Source organism: Aethalodelphis obliquidens, unplaced genomic scaffold (genome assembly GCF_003676395.1).
Source record: "Aethalodelphis obliquidens isolate GAN/ISIS:26980383/991018 unplaced genomic scaffold, ASM367639v1 scaffold5, whole genome shotgun sequence".
NCBI lineage: Eukaryota > Metazoa > Chordata > Mammalia > Artiodactyla > Delphinidae > Aethalodelphis > Aethalodelphis obliquidens.
In genome coordinates, this window is record NW_020837949.1 from 36,696,917 (window position 1) to 36,721,992 (window position 25,076).

General features: G+C 40.1%; 1 protein-coding gene and 1 long non-coding RNA gene across 2 annotated transcripts in view; one reads left to right on the forward strand and one right to left on the reverse strand.

Annotated features, from left to right (window-relative positions):
- Positions 1–25,076, forward strand: part of DOCK4 (dedicator of cytokinesis 4) — a 480,421-nt gene that overhangs the window by 29,397 nt on the left and 425,948 nt on the right. The window lies entirely within an intron of this gene.
- On the reverse strand, positions 21–16,141 carry LOC113618210 (uncharacterized). Its single transcript, XR_003431922.1, has 4 exons — positions 14,730–16,141; positions 11,915–11,920; positions 4,103–4,105; positions 21–31 (listed from the first exon to the last, which is right to left on the reverse strand). It is a non-coding gene; the product is annotated as an uncharacterized LOC113618210 (long non-coding RNA).

Genomic DNA, 25,076 nt, shown 5'->3' on the forward strand with positions numbered 1-25,076 from the left:
TAATTCTATTTGTCAGTCAATGGGTTAAGTGCTTTTAAATGGATTATTACCTTGTCTACTTCTCACAGTAGGTGCTATTAATATCATCCCTGTATTTCAGGAGAGCTGTCTAAGGTTTGGAAAGGTTGCTTGACCAAGGTAAAGTCACAGGTAAAGTAAGGGATGATACCAATCTTTGCACCCGGGGTTGTCTGATTCCTGAGCATAAACTCGTAACAAATCCCTCAGCCTGTCCTGATTGTGGCCTGGTGTGTTTAACTGCAAGACAGGCGTCACTTCTTAGGGACAACACATATTCCCACTGTCTTTGCCTAACTACTTGGTCTGACTGTGATTATGTGCCCAGGAGCTTAATTGTCTGACAGTAAAGACTGGAATTGGAAGTTGGTTGGCAGGAGAACTCTCTTCCCTCCTACCCTCACCCCACCTCACTGTCTCTATAATCTAGGGCAACCTAGTTCCCAAAAGGATGACCGTACCCAAGGTCTTGATGCAAAATGGTATAGCAGGCTGCTTACACCTAGATGATCAGCATCTGTGCAGCAATTTTGTTAAACAAACAACCAACAACAATCACTAAACTTACTTTTGTCTTTAAGTGCAGTCTCAGCACTGAGTACTGTGCTCTCAGAGCAAATGAACTTGGTTAAAGAAGTAGGTACTCAGGAGACAGCTTACTGTAATGAGACAGTTCCAACATTGTTACTGAGCAGGACTTGGTGGTTAGAAGACTCCGGAGGGTAAAAAGTGCTGTAATTAAAAGATAGTAGGAGGTAACACCAGCATTTTGATCCAACAGCATTCTTGGTCGTGCACTTGAGTTCTTGGTTGTAAAGCTTACACCTCCCTTGACCTGAGTGCACACTTGCAATGGAGAATATATCATACAGTAAATACTGAATATTCATTTTAAAAGATTCGTTTGAGTGGAAATGCCTTCTTCCATAGGCTGACAGGGTCTTGGTGCTCCGTCCCTGTGTCAGGCCTGAGCCTCTGAGGTGGGAGAGCTGAGTTCAGGACATTGGACCACCAGAGACCTCTGGGCCCCATGTGATATCAATCTGCAAGAGCTCTCCCAGACATCTCTGTCTCAATGCTATGACCAGCTCCACCCAATGGCCAGCAAGCTCCAGTGTTGGATGCCCCATGCCAAACAACTAACAAGACAGGAACACAACCCCACCCATTAGCAGAGAGGCTGCCTAAAATCATACTAAGTTCACAGACACCCCAAAACACATCAAAGCATGCAGCCCTGCCCTCTAGAAAGACAAGATACAGCCCTACCCACCACAACACAGGCACCAGTGCTCTCGACCAGGAAGCCTACACAAGCCACTGAACCAACTTTACCAGCTGAGGGCAGACAACAAAAACAACGGGAACTATGAACCTACAGCCTGCGAAAAGGAGGCATCAAACACAGTAGCTAAGCAAAATGAGAAGACAGAGAAATATGCAACAGATGAAGGAGCAAGGTAAAAACCCACCAGACCCAACAAATGAAGAGGAAATAGGCAGTCTACCTGAAAAAGAATTCAGAGTAATGACAGTAAAGATGATCCAAGATCTTGGAAATAGAATGGAGAAAATACAAGAAATGTTTAACAAGGACCTAGAAGAACTCAAGAGCAAACAAACAATGATGAACAACACAATAAATGAAATTAAAAATTCTCTACAAGGAATCAATAGCAGAATAACTGAGGCAGAAGAACGGATAAGTGATCTGGAAGATAAAATAGTGTAAATAACTACTGCAGAGCAGAATAAGGAAAAAAGAATGAAAAGAATTGAGGACAGTCTCAGAGACCTTAGCGACAACATTAAACACACCAACATTCGAATTATAGGGGGTTCCAGAAGAAGAAGAGAAAAAGAAAGGGTCTGAGAAAATATTTGAAGAGATTATAGTAGAAAACTTACCTAACGTGGGAAAGGAAATAGTCAAGTCCAGGAAGGGCAGAGAGTCCCATACAGGATAAATCGAAGGAGAAACATGCCAAGACACTTATTAATCAAACTATCAAAAATTAAATACAAAGAACAGATATTAAAAGCAGCAAGGGAAAATCAACAAATAACATATAAGGGAATCCCCATAAGGTTAACAGCTGATCTTTCAGCAGAAACTCTGAAAGCCAGAAGGGAGTGGCAGGACATATTTAAAGTGATGAAAGGCAAAAACCTACAACCACTATTACTCTACCCAGCAAGGATCTCATTCAGATTCGACACAGAAATTAAAACCTTTACAGACAAGTAAAAGTTAAGAGAATTCAGCACCACCAAACCAGCTTTACAACAAATGCTAAAGGAATGTCTCTAGCCAGGAAACACAAGAGAAGGAAAACACCTACGAAAACAAACCCAAAACAATTAAGAAAACAGTAATAGGAACATACATATCGATAATTACCTTAAATGTAAATGGATTAATGGCTCCACCCAAAAGACACAGACTGGCTGAAAGGATACAAAAACAAGACCCGTATATATGTAGTCTACAAGAGACCCACTTCAGATCTAGGGAAACATACAGACTGAAAGTGAGGGGATGGTAGAAGATATTACATGCAAATGGAAATCAAAAGAAAGCTGGAGTAGCAATACTCATATCAGACAAAATAGACTTTAAAATAAAGACTATTACAAGAGACAAAGAAGACATAATGATCAAGGGATCAATCAAAGAAGATATAACAATTGTAAATATTTGTGCACCCAACACAAATATTGAAGAGCACCTCAATACATAAGGCAAATACTAACAGCCATAAAAGGGGAAATCGACAGTTACACAATCATAGTAGGAGTCTTCCACACCCCACTTTCACCAATGAACAGTTCATCCAAAATGAAAATCAATAAGGAAACACAAGCTTTAAATGACACATAAGACCAGAGGGACTTAATTGATATTTATAGGGCATTCCATCCAAAAATAACAGAATACACTTTCTTCTCAAGTGCTCATGGAACATTCTCCAGGATAGATCATATCTTGGGTCACAAATCAAGCCTTGGTAAATTTAAGAAAACTGAAATCACATCAAGTATTTTTTCGACCAAAGTACTGTCAGACTAGATATCAATTACAGGAAAAAAAACTGTAAAAATACAAACACATGGAGGCTAAACAATACGCTACTAAATAACCAAGAGATCACTGAAGAAATCAAAGAGGAAGCCAAAAAATACGTAGAAATAAAGGACAATGAAAACACGATGACGCAAAACCCATGGGATGCAGGGAAAGCAATTCTAAGAGAGAAGTTTATAGCAATACAATCCTACTTTAAGAAACAAGAAAATCTCAAATAAACAACCTAACCTTACACCTAAAGCAATTAGAGAAAGAAGAACAAAAATCCCCCAAAGTTAGCAGAAGGAAAGAAATCATAAAGATCAGATAAGAAATAAAAAGAAATGAAGGAAACAGTAGCAAAGATCAATAAAACTAAAAGGTGGTTCTTTGAGAAGATAAACAAAATTGATGGAGAACACTCAAATCAACAGAGTTAGAAATGAAAAAAGAGAAGTAACAACTGACACTGCAGAAATACAAAGGATCATGAGAGGTTACGACAAGCAACTATATGCCCATAAAATGGACAACCTGAAAGAAGTGGACAAATTCTTAGGAAAGCACAACCTTCTGAGACTGAACCAGGAAGAAACAGAAAATATAAACAGACCAGTCACAAGCACTGAAATTGAAACTGTTATTAAAAATCTTCCAACAAACAAATGCCCAGGCCCAGATGGCTTCACAGGCGAATTCTATCTAACATTTAGGGAAGAGCTAACACCTATCCTCAAACTCTTCCAAAATATAGCAGAGGGAGGAACACTCCCTGACACTCCCTACAACGCCACCATCACCCTGATACCAAAACCAGAGAAAGATGTCACAAAAAATGAAAACTACAGACCAATATCACTGATGAACATAGATGCAAAAATGCTCAACAAAATAGTATCAAACAGAATCCAGCAGCACATTAAAATGATCATATACCATGATCAAGTGGGGTTTATCCCAGGACTGCAAGCATTCTTCTGTATACGCAAATCAATCAATGTGATACACCATATTAACAAACTGAAGGATAAAAACCATATCTCAATAGATGCAGAAAAAGTTTTCGACAAAATTCAAATTTATGATAAAAACTCTCCAGAAAGTAGGCACAGAGGGAATTTACCTCAACATAATTAAGGCCATATGTGATATTCCCACAGCCAACATCGTTTTCAATGGTGAAAAACTGAAACCATTTCCTCTAAAATCAGGAACAGGACAAGGATGCCCACTCTCACCACTGTTATTCAACATAGTTTTGGAAGTTTTAGGCACAGCAATCAGAGAAGAAAAAGGAATCCACATCGGAAAAGAAGAAATAAAGCTGTCAGTGTTTGAAGATGGCATGATACTATACATAGAGAATCCTAAAGATGCTACCAGAAAACTACTAGAGCTAATCAATGAATTTGGTAAAATAGCAGAATACAAAATTAATGCACAGAAATCTCTTGCATTCCTATACACTAATGATGAAAAATCTGAAAGAGAAATTAAGGAAATGCTCCCATTTACCATTGCAACAAAAAGAATAAAATACCTAGGAATAAACCTACCAAAGGAGACAAAAGACCTGTATGCAGAAAACTATAAGACACTGATGAAAGTAATTAAAGATGATACAAACAGATGGAGAGATATACCATGTTCTTGGATTGGAAGAATCAACATTGTGAAAATGACTCTACTACCCAAAGCAATCTACAGATTCAATGCAATCTCTATCAAACTACCACTGGCATTTTTCACAGAACTAGAACCAAAAATTTCACAATTTGTATGGAAACACAGAAGACCCTGGATAGCCAAAGCAATCTTGAGAAAGAAAAACGGGCTGGAAGAATCAGGCTCCCTGACTTCAGACTATACTACAAAGCTACATTAATCAAGACTGTATGGTAGTGGCTCAAAAACAGAAATATAGATCAATCGAAAAGGTTAGAAAGCCCAGAGATAAACCCACACACATATGGTCACCTTATCTGTGATAAAGGAGGCAAGAATACACAATGGAGAAAAGACAGTCTCTTCAATAAGTAGTGCTGGGGAAAGTGGACAGCTACATGGAAAAGAATGAAATTAGAACACTTTCTAACACTGTACACAAAAATAAACTCGAAATGGATTAAAGTACTAAATGTCAGGCCAGACACTATAAAACTCTTAGAGGGAAACATAGGCAGAACACTATGACATAAATCACAATAAAATCCTTTTTGACCCATCTCCTAGAAAAATGGAAATAAAAACAAAAACAAATGGGACGTAATGAAATTTAAAAGCTTTTGCACAGCAAAGGAAACCATGAACAAGACGAAAAGACAACCCTCAGCATGGGAGAAAATATTTGCAAGCGAAGCAACTGACAAAAGATTAATCTCTAAAATATACAAGCAGCTCATGCAGCTCTATATCAAGAAAACAAACAACCCAATCCAAAAATGGGCAGAAGATCTAAATAGACATTTCTCCAAAGAAGATATACAGATTGCCAACAAACACATGAAAGGATGGTCAGCATCACTAATCATTAGAGGAATGCAAATCAAAACTACAATGAGGTATCAATTCACACCGGTCAGAATGGCCACCATCAAAATATCTACAAACAATAAATGCTGGAGAGGATATGGAGAAAAGGGAACCCTCTTGCACTGTTGATGGGCATGTAAATTGATACAGCCACTATGGAAAACAGTATGTAGGTTCCTTAAGAAAGTAAATATAGAACTACCATATGACCCAGCAATCCCACTACTGGGCATAATCCCTGAGAAAACCATAATTCAGAAAGAGTCATGTACCAAAATATTCATTGCAGCTCTATTTACAATAGCCAGGAGATGGAAGCAACTTAAGTGTCCATCATCGGATGAATGGATAAAGATGATGTGGCACATATATACAATGGAATATTACTCAGCCATAAAAAGAAACGAAATTGAGTTATTTGTAGTGAGGTGGACGGACCTAGAGTCTGTCATACAGAGTGAAGTAAGTCAGAAAGAGAAAGACAAATACCGTATACTAACACATATATATGGAATCTAAGAAAAAATAAATCTCCTGAAGTACCTAGGGGTAAGAAGGGAATAAAGACACAGACCTACTAGAGAATGAACTTGAGGATATGGGGAGGGGGAAGGGTAAGCTGTGACAAAGTGGCATGGACATATATACAGTACCAAATGTAAAATAGATAGCTAGTGGGAAACAGCCGCATGGCACAGGGAGAGCAGCTCGGTGCTTTGTGACCACCTAGAGGGGTGGGATAGGGAGGGTGGGAGGGATGGAGACGCAAGAGGGAAGAGATATGGGAACATATGTGTATGTATAACTGATTCACTTTGTTATAAAGCAGAAACTAACACACCAGTTGTAAAGCAATTATACTCCAATAAAGATGTAAAAAAATAAATAAAAAAAATAATTTGGACAATAAAGATGTTAAAAAAACAAATACAGGGCTTCCCTGGTTGCGCAGTGGTTGAGAGTCCGCCTGCCGATGCAGGGGACGCGGGTTCGTGCCCTGGTCTGGGAAGATCCCACATGCCGCGGAGCGGCTGCGCCCGTGAGCCATGGCCGCTGAGCCTGCGCATCCGGAGCCTGTGCTCCACAACGGGAGAGGCCACAGCAGTGAGAGGCCTGCGTACCGCAAAACAAAAACAAAGACAAAAACAAAACAAAACAAATACAGTAATTGGCTGGTCTGTACAAAATACAGGGTTTTCTATTTTGATTCTGAAAAAGCCCAATAAGGGCATTGTTTATATGAGCTTTTTTCCCCTAATAAACTGAAAGCCATTAAAAGTTTTGTATTATTAATAATGGGAAGGTAAAATGAGAGGTGATGCAGACACAATTGCCTTACTGTAGGAGTGAAGAACAAAGCTCCCAGCCCTGTGTTGTTTTCAAAGTTATGACCAAATAGCACATTGCAGCGTCAAGGGGAAATCTTCAGACAGGGGTTCACGGACCCATAGGCTACTGATGAGTATGAGGTCGTGGTGAGGGGTATGAGTGGATTTCAGGGAATCTATTTCTAGATCTCAACTTTCATATGTGTTCTTTCTTTATTACCTGTAGTCTCCTTTCGCACTGTACTCCTTTCCCTGATAGATCTACCTCTGGACAAGAGAAAGGCCAATCTCCCACCCATCTCTAATCTTACTAGGGGACCCTTCAGACCCCGAGGTAGAAAAACTCCTGTGTTCCAAACAAAAGGATGATTGAAATAGTGTTGTTGGTGTTGATGAAAATTAATGGCTCTAATGACAGGATAACAAATACTTTTGCAATTCAGGTGGCGTCCAATCCTTTATTTTCCACAAATTGAGAGAGGACTTAATTGAGTTTTCAGTTGATCATTAAAAATAATTTTGATGACAGATCACCCTGAGATTGTTTTTGGCATATGTCCCAGAAGGAATTCAAACTATTGAGGAAAATTACTACAACAAATTTGAATTTCCAAGTAGTTAGTTGTGTGAAGAAGATTTCTCAGCTTTTAGATTAAAAAAGGGGGAGAGCCAGATAGGAATAAAACTAATGCTGAATTTTGTCTCATTTTAGCAATATGTATGTACAGATGCATAATTTAATTGGAAAAAGTGGCTCATTCATCTCATTAAGTGATGCATTTCTAACAACTAGTTTTTATTTTAATAATCATTTATAAAATTATAATGTTTATGGTTTTATCAGTTGTATATAACTAATAACTAATGTACATCAATTCAGATAAAAAAATGAGGCTTATGCTTATAGGAAACTTAGATATTCACATTTGTATTTTTATGTATGTAAATTTAAAAAGATCCTGTCACCACACAATATTTATATTTATATGTAAATTTTTAAAGTTTCTTGAGACCACAAGATATTTACATATATATAAAATTTTCTGTAAATTATGCATATATGTTGTTCATACTTAATTTGCAGAGGTATATGATAGAATGACATAAAATTTTCAAACAAAAATATTTACATTAAGATAAATTTCTGTGGGAATGCTGGAATGGACATATAAATTCAAAGGGAATAAGGAACAATGAAAATTTTTGTTATACAAGAGCTTCTCAGCTTTTTTTTTAATGAATAGTGGTAGATAGCAAATAGCTCTGGTGTTTTGATTCAGTTGGATACATTTTAGAGAATCATGTTACACTTTAAGTTTCAAATGTCATTATATGATTCCTTGGAATTTGATTCTTTCAACTATTGAAATTTGAGATGAAAAACCTTAGGTGTCAACTTAAACATGTGCAAGGGGAAACATAGTTGTCATCGTTCTTTTAGCAGACATACAAGCGAAAACTTTTTGGAAAACGTTGAGATAAAGCATCATCTAGTGAGAACCAGGTGCCAGTCATCCTGGAATATAATACGGAAGTGACAGAGCCTTAAAATCAGGAGATGTTACAAGTCTCTGGAGCCCTTTAGGGTCACATGAAGGAAGGTGCTGGGAGAAGCATCTTTTACTCTCCTAAGGAGGTGGTGAAAACTTCTAATTAAAATAGTAATAATAATAATTATTATTATTGCTGTTATTTAAGACCTGCCTTTATTCCCTAAAATCATGCTTTCTTTCATATATATGGATGTGTGTGTGTGTGTGTGTGTGTGTGTCATTGTTTGGTGTGATGGTACAGAGAAGGTTTTGGGGTCCTTTTAGCAAAAGTAAAAATCAGTGTGTTTGTGATTGTGTGTAACGCGGCACCCACATACCTCTCTGTGATGGAATGTCCACAGCTGACCCTTTAGCAGTGAGTTGGAAGAGCTTCTCAGTCATTAAGGTCTTTGGGGGAGAACAGATCAAGGTAGGAAAGGCGGAGTGCGATTCAAGGATCATGGCGGTCTTTTCCAGATGATGCTTGCATCTGTGAACAGTTTCTGTTTTTAGATGATAGGGGCCATCTCAGATTGTGTACTAATGTCTGATGGGATCCCACAGTCTCTCCCAGCCAGCTGAAAGGTTGAAGGGCTTCAGCTGGTCAAGACTGGGAGTCTGCAGATGGCATGGTCCTGGCCTTGGTCCAAACCATACCTGGCAGGCCAGAGGTGAAGAACCAGGAGGGAATTGGTGTAGAGGAGGGGAGGTGGGGAAAGCCTGCATTAGGAGGGCCAGAGCTGTCCTCTCTGAGGTGTCCTGTGGGTCACCTGTTGGGTTTGCTCCTGGAGGCCCAGTCCCCCTGTTGTCAGGTTGTACAGATACCCTGCTTGCTCTCTTGACTAATTTTGGTCACCGTATTGTTGGATGTAACGCTGCTCAGGTAACTTTCTTGGGGGCCATTTTCCACTTGGAATTGCCAGTGGAAAGTGTCTTGCTGTGGGGTTGTGCTGGGCCAGCACCTGCCCTTGGGTGTTTCCAAGCCTTCCCTCAGCCGGTGTAGCTATGACTCGGGTGTCTGGCAGGTCTTTGTAGTGTATTCAGAGTGTTCGGTAGCCTTTGGGAGCAGGTGATTTCTAAATATTGCCCAACTAATAACTATCTGGAAAGCCAGACTGGATCCCAGTGGAACCCTTTTGAACTAAGTGCTGCCTGCCTTTAAAAGAGCAGTGTAAGCTTCAAAGCCACGTCTGTTTGGCTCTGTTATTAATCTCTTTAGGAAGTGATTCCTTAGGGATCCGGGTTAAGAGGACCTGCTGCCTACAAGACAGCTGCCTCGCCACTAAGTCTTTAGAAAGAGACAATGGAAAATAATCTAGTACAACAAGGGCTATTGTCCAGAAGTGACATTTCCCTCCTTCCCTTGAGTTGAAACAGTTGTGTTGAAACATGGAAAAGTAATTATAAATTGGGGCATGGGGGGTGTCACCCCTTTTGCTGTTTCTTTCTTGCACAGTGCACAAGGGAGATCATGCTTTTTAGCAGTTTCCTCCCTGGTTTTTGAACAGAATCCCTGTAAAAATCTGACACTAAATTAATCAGGCAAATGTATAGAATGTCAGAGGGATTACATTGGATTCTGGGTAATCATTGGTTGGCCTTTGAGCTGTTGACATGCCAGATGTCTTTGTATCAGTGAAATGATAAATGTCCATGTGATCAGACTGGTTGTCATGAAAGGCTCACAGGAGGTGATTAAGCTTCTTGCTAGTTCCCAGATTTTGTTTGGATATGAGACTGTGTCGTCTGGGCTAAGGTCTACCCATGAGGGTCCTTCAGCACAGTAGGCTGTCATTTTGACCTGTGCATCCATATAGCCGAAAATAAGATTTAACACTTCATGGATGAAAATGTGGAACTATCAAAAAGTGTAAAGAAGAGAGATCAAAATTTATCTGTGATCCCACCACCAGAAATAACCTACTGTTATTTTTTAAGGTCTATTCTTTTATTCTTCTGTCTTTGTGTTTTTTATTTCTATATTTGATGTATTCTCTCTAGTAACAGTATTGTATAATATTCACCATTTGGTATTATGGTTCTTCCACTTAACGATAGATTGTAAGCTAATGAGTTTATCTCTATTGCAGAAGATAAACACTTGAAAATGTGAATTACTGTAATTTTAGTTAATTAGCGTAGCCTGGCTTTGGAGGGAGCAATCTGCCCTGATTTTTACCTCTGTTTCTAACACTGACAGTGAGGAACTAAAAGTCACTTGTTTTCTTCATACACTGGAAATGGCATTACGTGGCCTTTATTTGAGATCACGTGCTTCCAATGGTTTGCTGTCTAACAGAGGTAGAGAGAGGATAGATCTCAGAGATTTGGTCAAAACCCTCTACTTACAGGGACCTACTATAGGACCCAAAGAGAGAGGCTGGCACATAAAGTAAGCCCACAAAGAAGAGATACATTTTTCTTATTCTGGAAGTGCTTATATTGTTTATGTGGGCATTTCTTTTTTTTTTTTTCGGTACGTGGGCCTCTCACTGCTGCGGCCTCTCCTGTTGCGGGGCACAGGCTCCGGATGCGCAGGCTCAGTGGCCATGGCTCATGGGCCCAGCTGCTCCGCGGCATGTGGGATCCTCCCGGACCGGGGCACGAACCCGTGTCCCCTGCATCGGCAGACGGACTCCCAACCACTGCGCCACCAGGGAAGCCCCTTGTGGGCATTTCTTGTGGCCGAATGAATGTTAGCCTTCTAGGTGGGACATTTCCTTAACTTGCTTTGAAGAATACTGAGATGCACAGCACCAGAAACTTACTGGAATATTTGCTTTGAATTTCATTTGGGCAGTGGTATGGGATGAATTGTGTCCCCCCAAAATTTATATGCTGCAGCCCTCATTCCCAGTACCTCAGAATATGTATCAATAACTGTCTTTGGAGACAGAGCCTTGAAAGAGATGATTAAGTTAAATGAGGTCTTAGAGTGGGCCCTAATCTGATCTGACTGGTGTCCTTATAAGGAGAGGAAATTGGGATGCATGCAGAGACTCCAGTGGTGTGCGTGCACAGGACAGCCATGTGAAGACACAGTAAGAATGTGGCCGTCTGCAAGCCAAGGATAGAGACCTCAGAGGAAACCAACCCTACCAACTGCCTTGACCTTGGACTTCCAGCCTTCAGAACTGTGAGAAAATAAATTTCTGTTGTTTAAGCCGTAGAGTCTGTGGGTTTTTTTTTTTTTTTTTTTTTTTGTGGCAGCCCAAGCAAACTAATAAGGCAGGTAGAAGAATCGTTTGAAATATTTGGTAATATATTTTCCAAATATAATAATATGGGAACATTTCTATGTGGATGTGAACAAATCACCTTAGGAGCCAGGGATCAGGGAGAGGTGCACCTGGATGATGCAGGTTTTTGATAAAGATCTACCTCTTGGATCCTGTGGTCTGTTCATTGTGTTCCATGGCATTATCATGCTTTATAACTTACATCTTTTTAACATTATGTTATTTTCCATGATCAAACGTTATATTAAAGATAAAGAAAAAAACATTGAATATAAAAAAAGAAAAAAACATTTATATGGATTATATTTAGTGAAATAGAATATGACATGGTCAGACTACTTTCTCATTGCTATCATTTACATAGTTTTTCTTTTCAATAGCTAGTCTGTTCTCTCAAGCGAGTCATAATGGTATTCATTAGTTATTTCTTTATGGGGAATAGATTAGTTACTTTTCCATTAAAGGAGAAAATTAATATCAGAAGTGAGCCATTCAGCCTTGCCAATGTGATATGAAAGTGCAGAAGCTTATGCTGTTTGCACGTGATCCTAAAATATCTGCTGTGAAGGAGGGTCAGGACTGTTTGTGAAAGTTTCTCTAACATTTAGAATTGAAACTATTTCCCATAACCTGTAGAGTAAGGTGTCGGGGTGTGGGTATTTAGTGAAAGGGGGTCCAATCCATGTTCATGTCAGTTTAGCCTTTTTTTGGTACTGTGACTCTAGAGATTTCGCACATTGATAAATCACATTTGAAATTCATGGCAGTGGTTTCAAGGTAGAATTGACTGGAGCATTGTGCTGGAAAAACACCCCTTTTGGCACATATGGTACTGCTTCTGAGTATTCTATCCTCTGAGGCAGTAGCTGACAACATTTCTGCGTATCTCAATATCTATATAATTATTCATAGGGAGCTTTGGGCTTTAACATTTCTTAGATTACTAACATTTCTTAGATTAAAGCATTTTATCAGGCTTCGTGGATACCTAAGTTTCTCCCTTTAGCACCCTAATTTAAAAATATGTCTTAAGAAAATTTTTGTAAAACATGTTAATTATCCTTTCCCTCTTAGCTATTCTGAATGTAGCTTGACCTTTCATGTCATTAATCAAGATCATCATAATTTATGAAAGCATCTCTTATTCTGCAATATAGTGATGTCTTTGGAGGTATTGAGATCAGTAGAGTTTGCTCCTACAATAAATAACCCTAAATATATATGATTTTTGAATGTTTTCCTTGCCCTTTTACTTATTTCCTTTCCCATTTTGTTATCAGATTATCACTTGGAATTTTCTTTGCCGCTTTTTGTAGCCGCTTCCCTCCTTGTAGTTTGCTGCTTCTGCTTTGCTTATGGGGATGGAGATTGTAATAATTGAACTTACAGTGGTTGTGTATAAATCAGTGACCTGAGAGGCCTAAGAAACTCTGCTTCAGGAAGCAGTGCTAATGGCCTCTGTGGTAGCTAGTTGAGTCGCTCGCCTGTTCAGATTAATATAACTTCTACTGGGTGCCTATTATAGGGGATACCCACCCAGTGCTGGTGCTGGTCAGCTCCCCGAGTTGGAGTTGGTGAAGCACAGAGGTGATCTGTCTCCCCAGCTATGACCATTGATGCAGTTGAAAAATAAAAGTTTCTGCTTCTCTCAGTCTTGATTTGTACTTTGGAGTAGAGGCCAAAAGTCTCATCTAAGGCTATAAGGGAAGGGCCTGAAATGGTTCACAAATGCATAATTTAGACTTATCTGCCTAATTCCACATCCCTTAGCTATTGGCATATTTTTCAAAAATTTCTTCCTGGAATAAACCACAGAATAGTTTATAATCTTCCTCCATTGAAAGTGCTTCCTTTAAAAGATCAAATATTTGGGCTGTAAAATTCTCATTTTAATCCTTCTAAGACTTAAATGAGCTTGTTCTAAGAGGCATCTTAATTTTGGTTTATAAAATTTCATCCTTCAAACTGTGTTACTGACGTTTTACTTGGAAAACTATAGCTTTGGAGTGATAGTGATAACATAAATGTATGTGTGTGTACCTTCCTAAAAAGGACCACCCAGGGTACTGGGTTCTTTTCAGATCAACATGGTTAACTTGCAATTTTTCATGGACTTCTGACCCAAATGGGGGAAAACAGATGTACTTGATTTTCTTCTTCAGTGATTTACAAATATAGCTGTAAGTAGAATTATAAATTATTCTTTTCATCAGCCATGGGCAGCACGTACCTTGCCTAATTCCTTGTATTGCTTAACCGTGTCTATAGAGGAACATCTTGTATCCGTGCTGGCAGTTCGTCCAAAATTGATGAGTCTCTTTCTCTGGACACTTTGACTTATACAGCTCCAAACAGTATATCCAGACACCAGAATGGGTGTGATGGGCCTAAAATGTTGCATTTAAAACTTGATTAATACTTGGGTTTTTTTTTTTTACTAGGAAGTACCAGATAGGTTTTATTCCAAACTGAGAGGTTATCTTCAAATACTCATGAAGAGTAGTATTTTTCTGCCTGAGAATGTAATGTGTGATGGATTCAATGATTCAAAACTGTGGTATGGGGCTTTCCTGGTGGTGCAGTGGTTGAGAGTCCGCCTGCCGATGCAGGGGACACGGGTTCGTGCCCCGGTCTGGGAAGATCCCACATGCCGCGGAGCGGCTGGGCCCGTGAGCCATGGCCGCTGAGCCTGCGCGTCCGGAGCCTGTGCTCCACAACGGGAGAGGCCACAGCAGTGAGAGGCCCACGTACTGCAAAAAAAAAAAACCCCAAAGCAAAAAAAAAACTGTGGTATGGTTTTCAAATTTTAATTTAAGTGAACCATGATCATGACTGTATTATGCATCCTAGTCAATAGGTTTTAAAGTGTAGGACAGTTGTTATGTAGAGTCATGGAGAGTGAGGAGGGGCTGGTGAGGAATTTGCTGGCATAGGAGAAAGTCAAGATGTTTTAATTTTACCGTGATGAAATGGAAAGGCTCGAACAAGTCGTAGTGATTATTTAGTCTAGTACAGCTGACCCTTGAACAATGCAGGAGTTAGGGGTGCCGACCCTCTGTGCAATCAGAAATCCAAGTATAATTTATAACTGGCCCTCCATATCTGCAATTCGGAATTTGCTGATTCATTCAATCAACTGCAGACCCTATGGTACTGCAGTATTTGAAAAAAATCTGCACATGTGTGGACCAGTGAAGTTCAAAGCCCTGTTGTTCAAAGGTCAATTGTACCTCTTTTTTTTTTTTTTTTTCCTGAAGAAACTATCAAGGCCCAGAGTGTGGTAATGGAATTTCTTAAGTTTGCTCAGGTATGTGTGAACCAGCGATCAAGGCAACAGTACAAAGTCCTAGAGTCACGTAAAAGGAACTATGAACTGTATAAAGGATGATCAAAGAGTGAGGGATGGACAGAGGGACAGTTTTGATGATTGATATCTTAAAATAAATTCCTTGAATATAAATTACCCATCCCCACCAAGAATTGCTGTGCATCTTTGCTGTTCCTTCTTTTGCCATGAGCATTTTAAATCAATGGGCTGATCTTCTAATGGCCATTATGACACTAGCAGATTCTATGTTCAGGTGTGTGTTTTCTTAGCCATGCCTTTTCTTGTCTTTCACAGGCATTTTTCTAAAATTTATACTTATGTATTTATTTATGTATTTATTTATTTATGGCTGAGTTGGGTCTTTGTTGCTGCGCGCGGGCTTTCTCTAGTTGCGGCGAGCGGGGGCTACTCTTTGTTGTGGTGCACGGGCTTCTCAGTGCGGTGCACAAGCATTTTCTTGTAAAGGAAGGACTGGCCACTGTACAGCTGTGCATTGGGGAGTCACTGGTGACCTTGGCCAAGACTGAAGTCAGGCCATCCAGCTACTGGCTAGAACCGTTGCCAGTTTAGCTACTTGACCACCTGCTTCTGTTTTTTTGTTCCACTTGCAAATGGAGGTTGTTTGTTGTTCTTCGGGCATCAACATCAGTTTCCAAAAATTCCTTGGAAGAACTTGGAAAGGGGAGCCAAAAGGTTGATCGTTGTTCCTGGCTTTGTTCCCTGAAGAATAACAACTCTTAATTGAGACCCCGGGACATTGGTCCAGCTATAGGCCATTTGACTGAATGAAATTTTGTCCACTAAGGAATTCTTTTGTAGCTGTGAACTATTGGAGATGTGTCTGATGGAAACCTTGAAAATTATAAACCATTTCACCTGTTCTTCTTCAACACCTGCCTCAATAAATATGAGTAGGTTTCATTAAAGTAATGAGAATTTAAACAGTTATAATTATCAGAATTTATTCTTCCAAGCAACTATTGTGACCTAAGAGAAGTTACTTTAAATATTTAATCTGTTTTTCATTGCTACTGCCATTATTGAAAACAGAAGAATTTTTAAAAATTGAAGTATAGTTGCTGTACAATATTATATAAGTTATAGGTGTACAATATAGTCATTCACAATTTTTAAAGGTTATACTCCATTTATAGTTATTATAAAGTATTGGTTGTATTCCTGTATTGTACAATATATCATTGTAGCTTATTTTATACTTAATAGTTTGTACTTCTTAATCTTGTACCCCTGTATTGCCCCTCCCCACTTCCCTCTCCTCACAGGTAACCACTGGTTTGTTCTCTATATCTGTGAGTCTGCTTCCTTTTTGTTATATATATATATTCACTAGTTTGTTGTACTTTTTAGGTCCCACATATAAGTAATATCATACAGTATTTGTCTTTCTCTGTCTGACTTATTTCACTGAGCATAATGCCCTCCAAGTTCATCCATGTTGCTGCAAATGGAAAAATTTCATTCTTTCTTATGGCTAAGTAGTATTCCATTGTATATATCTATACGTCTTCTTTATCCATTCATTCATTGATAGACACTTGGGTTGCTTCCATATCTTGACAATTGTAAATAATGGTGCTATGAACATTGGGTGCATTATCTTTTCAAATCAGTGTTTTTGTTTTTTTCATCTATATACACAGGAATGGAATTGCTGGGTCATATGGTAGTTCTATTTTTAGTTTTTTGAGGAACCTCCACACTGTTTTCCATAGTGGTTGCACCAATTTACATTCCCACCAACAGTGTAGGAGGGTTCCCTTTTCTCCATATCCTCTCCATTACATTACATTAATAATTACTCATTATTATGAGTAATCTCATACCAGAGTTTATCCCCCAAAGAAAGCAATCCACTTTATAGACCATGTAGTGGACAATTATTGTGTGTATTCTTAGACTGAAGCCCAAGGTTATACTCTGCTTAATATTAATTAATTAATAGTCATATTAACTAATATGAAAATTAATATTAATTAGGCAGTTTATGCTCATGATAGTATTTAGAAAGATAAAGATTATTTTACGCCTTAGCAGATAGTTCTTTGTGCTATGAGGCTGTAATAACGTGTCTATCACAGTGGGTGATATTTTCCCAATGGTCTATAGTGGAGCTCCAGCAGATCCTGGTTTGTATTCTGGCTTTGCCGCTTACTAGGTGTTTGAGCCTTAGCTTCCTCATCTGTATAAAGGAATAATAGTACCCACCTCAGGATGGGCATGAATGTTAAATGAAGTAAGACATGCAACGCATTTAATACATTGTGGGGCACGCTATGGAAAGGTTTTTTAAATTAATTGTAAATAATGAGCATGAGATAGGTTCTCAGGACAGTTGCAAGATTGGGTAGATTAGATGTCCATCTATTGAACTTTAGATAGAGCACATAGGCTTGGAGTATATATGTGTAAATTAAAGAATGCACACTTAGTATAGTTCCTGACAGAGTGAATAAGTAATCCAGATAGGTTAGAGCCAACAACTCTGATTGTTGTTATTTATTCAGTTTTTCGGAAGTCTAACAAATGCATACCATATTAATATGGCTATATATAGACCATAGAACAAGAATAAAAGTATGTATTTAAAGTACACTAAGTGTGCTACATCACCAATAAAGATGAGCAGGGTAATCTTAATATGATCAGATATAAACTCCTTCAAGACAAGGTCTTTGTGTGTTTTGTTCACTGCTATCTCCTCAGAGACTAAAGTGTGTCTGGCACATAATAGGTGCTCAAAAAGTTTGAATGAATGAATGGGTGAATGAATGTATACTAAAGTCATTTCAGAATGTGTGCATGCCCAGCTTCATGCAGTCCTAACTGATCGTGAAATTTTCTGTGGCTTAGTGATTAACAGTATAAACTCTTCCCCCAAGACGGTCTCATCTCACATCCACTTATTAACTGTGAACCTCGGGGCAATTATTTACTTCTGTATGCCTCAGTTTTCTCATCTGTATAATGGGAAAATAATTGTACCTACCTCGTTGGTTTATTATGAGTATTAAATTAATGAATATTTGAAGAGAACTTAGAAAAGTATTTGCCTTGGGCTTCCCTGGTGGCGCAGTGGTTGAGAGTCCGCCTGCTGATGCAGGGGACACGGGTTCGTGCCGCAGTCTGGGAAGATCCCACATGCCGCGGAGCGGCTGGGCCCGTGAGCCATGGCCGCTGAGCCTGCGTGTCCGGAGCCTGTGCTCCGCAACGGGAGAGGCCACAGCAGTGAGAGGCCCGCATACGGCAAAAAAAAAAAAAAAGAAAAGAAAAGAAAAGTATTTGCCTTGCTTCTACTAAGTTCTGTGTAAATGTTTGTTAAATAAATTATTAAATAAATAATGAATACGTAAATAAAAGGGACCTCTCTTTGCCTACCGCTGATTATGTCCAGATGGACACACAAGCCAGAGATAGCTGTCCATAAGCTGATTTTGGGTGATGTTGGCAGGATGTTGGTCTAGCTCAAAAAGAAGAGCTAAACCACATTCCTCTTCCAGGAAGTTACCCTTGGGAAGCTGAGAAATGAAGCCAATTAGCTGTGAGAAAGGTGATTCACTGCCCAGAAAAGGGTGGCCACTAGAGGCAACAAGGGCTGCCACTGGCCCGGGGAGTGGTGAGGGTGGTACGTGTCGTGCAGACAGAAGCAGATGGGGGGCAGAAAGTGGGGGGCTGGGCTCTGTTACAGTGGCTGCCTTTGGGTAGCCTGTACTTCCTGCCCCCCCATCTTTTTGTTTGTTTGTTTATCGTTTAACTTGAGTGAAGCTCTGTTTCTTGTGTAAACAAAGGGCGGGGTGTGATTAGTCATTCACAGCAACTAGCTTGGCAGGTCTTAATTTATTCCCCTTTAGTAAATGGTTTCTGGTCAGTAGATGGTCTGTTGTTGTGGGATATGGCAATAGAGGCAGCTACAAGGGAGGACAAATTCACATCTGGCTCCCACACACTCAGGCAGTGTTATGTTGCTTACAATGTCATAAACACAGGAATCTGTTACAAAGCAGTACTGACCTATGTAGTGAAGAGTCAGTTATCCCTGGATAATACAGTAGGGCTCGAGAATATCATATGTTACGATGTAAGTGACTAGATCAGTAAGAAAAGGTTAATTTACGTTGACTATGGCTTTTTTTTTTTTTTTTAAACTAAGGTAGAGAAGCATGCAGTTTGTTTGGGGAAGTGTTCCTGTAACATCAGGTAACTTTAAATCAGATGATGTCTAGACATTGAATCACAATTCTTTTAGTTGCAAGCGATAAAAACCCATCTTGAAAATGTTGATCGTGTAACTACTAGTTCAAACGCATGGCTGGCTTGGGGCAAAGCAGTACTCAGGAGGTTAAGTGGAATTTCTTAGGGTTCTGTTGTTTTTGCTCCAAATCTACAAGGTTGGGGCTTTTGGATAAAGAAGAAAACAAACTCTCTTCCTCTCAATGTCTGTACACAAAATTAAGTGAAAGGGCACAGACCTTGTTTGGGTCACATGCCTACTTCTAGATGTACCACGATATCCAGGGAGTGTTGGCTGTGATTGGTCCAGTTTGGGTCACATGCTACTTCTGAGGCCAGGTGACTGAGATGCCATGAGTGACAGCCAGCCTGACCAGGCAGAGTGGAGGAGGGGAGGCACAGAAGGGAGGAGTGCTGGCAGGAGAGACACTTCCACTCCAGGCAAATGAATGGCAGAGTGTTTGTTATTCAGGAAACCACTCCTCCAGAGCTCTACTCTCTTGAGGCCAGATAAATAAGGTTTCACACTGGAGTTACTCCCTTTGGGAACATGCAAAATAAAAATTGTGATGCATTAAAAAAAATGACACTATCATTTTTAATCAAACTTTATTACATATAGTATAATGGAAAGTGAACCTTTTTTCACGAGCTTTTTAACCACTACATTGGAAATGATGTACCCTCTTTCCACCCTCCAAATCTTAAGAGAAAAGTTGAAACCAGTCTGGGTGGGTGTAGCAACTATGACTTCAGTATACTGTACTCTTTAGTTAGCATGCTCAGGATGAAGGCTTTTGTCATCCTTTTCTTACCGTCACAGAGGAAAAAATTACTTTGGCGTAAATATCCTCCAGTTTTGTTATGCCACATTAACCAAGATGTGTAAGTGTCATAAGTGAACTATTGATATTGCTTAAGTGGTCCAGAGCGGCTGTTCCAGAGCTGAAGTTGTTACCTCCGGAGAGCTTAACCTACCTTCCTTCTATGAATAAAGCATCCCTTACATCACGTAAATTAGCCCAATCTCTCTAGACAGTCAGCATGGACTGCATTTTGTTTTAGCCTAAAAGGCTTTGCTGTGTGAAATTGGAATGCAGAATTAATAAGCTGCTTTTGTGTTACACAGGTTGGTACTATGATAAAGACAGATCCCAGGATCAAAGCAAAATCCTCTGATTTCCCTTTCTCGTCTAATTAGAGTTTATAGGAAATGTAGTCTTCCATTAGATTTTCCATGCCAGGCATGAAAAATGTATTTAGCTTTCCTTCTTGTTACTGTGTACCTAGCCAGATTGTTTCCTGCTATTAGCTACTAGGTTACATGGTAAAGTGAAGTAAACTGTCTTATTTGGATTCTGCAACAGGCATATGTGCTATTCAGTTTTCTAAACAAGTATAGCAAGCTTACTAGTCCACAGAAGTGTTTTCTCAACCTTTTCTTTTATATTAAACTTATATAGGTAGTGATAAGCATGTTATACAAATATTCTAAAAATATTTGTGTATGGGGTATTGTTGGAGACTAGCTAGCTATCACCATGTAGACATAACAGGAAAGGAAACAACAGGAAATTTGCCACTGATTGGCCTTTTCTGTACATCTGCTTTCAAAGCTATTTCTTCGTAATTAAAATCCTATGACTCACCTTAGTTGTGAATTCTGTCTCCCTGCAAATATTAGTTCAATGTCTATATCGGAGGAAATGCAGGATCATGGTGGTGATCCTGGTGGTGGGCTTCGGGTCCTGCTTTACAGAACCCAGAGTCCATGTTGGCCCGTGAAAATATTTGCTAAGCCTGCACTCTCAGGAAAAAGTTGTGAAATGTAGGCTGATGAATGCAATGATAGGTTCTTTAATAGAGGTCGTAGCCAAGTACAAGTAAGTCATTTAGAAAGATAAGTGTATAGAAAGCTAAAGTTTAACAAATTTATTGTTGTTCCCCACTGAAGGAACATTCTGTTTCCTTTCCTGCAGTGGCCGCTGACCTCTGGATGGGGAAGTGGTGGTGTTTGTGCTGTTCCAAAGATTTCTAAGTAACCTCTGACTGCCATGTTCAGATTCTCGATGACTAACTAGGGGATTAAGATGTTTCAAAGAGACTGGGCAGGCTTGGTAGGTTTCCTTTGTCCTAGCTGCTCCTCTTCTGTTTGTTAATAGAGATCCTATACCTCCCTCAGGGCTTACCTCAAATTCTTCTCTGCAGAGAAAACTTTCCCCAGGAATCCTGTGGAGCCAGGAGTGGTCCTTGCTGTCTTGGAATTCCTGTGCCATCTGATACCATTAGAGCTTGAGGGCATGCGGTCTTGTTTGGGTCCTTGGTATTGTGTGAATGCACATTTGCCTCCGCAATTATGTTATCCTTCCAATTCAATTTGTAGAGTGTTTTCAAAAGAAATATTTTGTTATGTCATTTGAAGTTCACCAAAGCCCTTTGAGAGAGGTACCACAGGAGCCTAGTTTGCAGAGGTACTGAGGCCCAGAGATGTGGTTCCTGGGGTTAGGTATTTATGGAGAATTACTCTCGATGCAAGTGCGCTGTGCTGAACAGATGGATGGGTGTTGTTAAGTGTGACACACAATCCTTGTTGTGTAGAAGCTTACAGTCACACCAAGAAGAGACGTGTGCACAGTTTTCTGAAATATGTGACAATTTACTTCGCGGAAGGTGGGGAGGAGATTGTTTATTGGGATGAGGAAGTCTCTTGGGGGAGAAGGGGGTCATTCATGTGCTAGATCTTAATAGATGGGTAAGACTTTCACAGATGCAGGGCATCATTGTCAGGGAGGAAACAGAGGAAAAGAAATATGGAAGCAAAAGGCATGTTTTGATCAGAGGAAGTAGCACAGTTTGGCTGGAGTGAAGAGTTTGGAGAAGCAGGAAGGAACTAGGTCGGAAACTCAGGTTAGGATCAAATGATGACGGACCTTGGTTGCCAGATCAAGGCTCTCGGTTGGCCCAGGAACGTGTCTGAGGGAGAGAGTGTTGTGCTAAAGGCTGTGCAGTGGGAGTGCAGCAGGGAGCTTCTGGGGAGGAGGAGAAAGATAAGGGACAGCCGCAGAGGCCTGCCTGATAGGTACTGATGATGGGAGCTGGGGGTGGGGGGGAGAAATGCAGATGTGAAGGAAAAAAAAGACAGCCCCAGGCAAGTGTTGGGGGGGGGGTTGTGTAATTTGTAGAGTGGTGTGGACTTGGAAAGGTCCTGGAACTTCATTCCAAGGGAAGATAACATATTTCAGAGAAGAACGGGTTTGTGGAGATACACCTTTTGGTAGAATACCAAAGGGATCTGGTAACGCTGCTCACAGAGCTGAATTGTCTCTGACTTTCTCTTTGGCTTCTGTAATCCCCATAGCAACCAGCACAGAGCAGGCCACCTTACAAATACATGTGGACTTCAGTACTGGGATTCTTTTTTTTTTTTTTGGCGGTATGCGGGCCTCTCACTGTTGTGGCCTCTCCCGTTGCGGAGCACAGGCTCCGGACACGCAGGCTCAGCAGCCGTGGCTCACGAGCCCAGCCGCTCTGCATGTGGGATCTTCCCAGACCGGGGCACGAACCCGTGTCCCCTGCATCGGCAGGCGGACTCTCAACCACTGCGCCACCAGGGAAGCCCAGTAGTGGGATTCTTTTAGTTGGCTTGTAGTAACTTAGATGAAGCTGGGCTAAATCTTACCTAAGTGTCAACTTACACTGTGGTTATAGTAAATGAGAATGGACCAGAATACTTAAAATATTATGGAAACAAATGCTTTTTTAAAGTGCTGTCAGGAGATAGAGAAACAACCATTTATTACTAAACTATTGAGATGCTAATTGAAAATAGTTTTCAGCCATTTATTACAAAAGATTCTCTAAAAACTTTTTACTGGGCAATTCTTTGAACTGTGCTGAGTTTGTTAAAAGTGATAGTTTCTTGGAAGTTTTCAGTGTTTGATACTGTAAGCCTTAATAATAGAGAGATTCCCTATATATGAATAAAGAGAATTCAGCATTTTCACGGATTGGCCGAGAATTATTTTGAAATGTAAATGCGTACTCTTGAGTGTTTATCTTATTTATAGAGGAATATAACTGGCTACTTGAAGGCCATTTTTTTGAATCTAACAAGGACTTGTAAATTAGATCAAAACAGTGTAATCCGCTGTCCTTAGGACTTCCAAGGATTACAGAGGAAGCATAACAAAAACCAAGTGAAGGTATAACTTAGCCAAACATTAAGCACTAAATTCACTATTGTATCTGTATTGCTGCTTCATTTGTTCACAAAGTATTTATTGAATTCATACAGTGTACCAAGCTATATGCTCTAGGGATACAGAGGTAAGCTAGCATATCAGCAGTACCAAGTCCACTTAGCTTTCTAGCCAGAAACCTGGGCATCACCCTAGTACAATGGTTCCTAAGTGTGTTCCCCAGGCCAGCATCATCAGCATCATGGGAACTTGGAGGTGGGGGCCAGGAATCTGTTTTATTTCTTAATTGAGGTGTAGTTGATGTACAATGTTTTATAAGTTTCAGGTGTACAACCTAGTAATTCACAATTTTTAAAGGGTATATTCCATTTATAGGTATAAAATATTGCCTATATTCCCTGTGTTGTGCAATATACCCTTGTAGCTTATTTAACCAGCAGTCTGTTTTAACAGGCGCTCCTAGTGATTCTGAGATGGACTAAATGTTGAAAGCCATAGGCTCTTAGGGCTTCCATGGGGAGAACTGTATTTCGGTGTTATTAGTTTCTCTTAATTCTACGTGTTTTATTTTATGCACTTAAAAACATTTTGAGAAACATTCTTGGCCTCACTACTACAAAAGCGGTTTGTGGCACAGAAGAGCTTGGTTAGGAATCCCGTGGGCATACATTCCTTCCGTTCTCCCTCCTCTTCTCTCTTATCTATCAGTTCATCACATGCTGTGCATTCTGCCATTGAGGCATCTCTCAAATCTGCCCTTTCTTCTTTATCCCCACTTGTTTGTTTAGCTTAAGACTCATTTCCTTCTTAAACTATTGCAGTCACAACCTAAGTACCCTGCCTCTCAGCAGGCTCTCTGCTCCCGCAATTCATCCTCCCCACTGCAGCCAAAGGATGGTTCTTAGCGGCCAATCATTTAACTCCTTCAAATCAGCCAGCGATCAGATGCGATCAAGTCCAAATTCATTAGAATGGCTTGCAAGAAGTTTTCATGGACTAGACGTTGTCTGCATTTCCAGGTTCCCTTAGGCTTTTCAGCTTTTCACCTTGTATGGCTTCAGCCTAAGCTACTCCACAGTTCTTTGACTGTCCTGTGACATCTCGCCTTTGTACTGACTGTTCCTCTACCTGGAACATTCCTCCCTTTCTTCCTTGCCTGGTGAACTTATATTCACACAGAAGTTCTATAGCTAGGTATTCCTCAGCAACCCAAGCTAGGTTAGAAGCTCCATTCTCTGAGCTCTTTCCTCCAAATAGTCATTCCAAAAATTATTAGACCATAGACTTCCTATTTTAAAAAACTTTGGGACTCAATGAAGACTTTTCACGCAGGTTACTTAGGTGTGTAGTTGCTATAGGAGGGTACTTCTTCACCCTTAATACGTTCCTGTCTCTGGGGAGCAAGCCAAGAGCTGGTGCAGAACCTGGTGTGCCAACATTCAGGGCAGGGAGGAGAAGGTGATGTTGCCAGTGGTGGCCACAGGGAGGGCATGGGCCGAGCGCTCTGTAATCGCTCTCATTGCCTGGTTGCCAGGCTGCAGGGGACCAAAACATATTTGAGGTATTGTGGTTGAGTGCTTGTCTT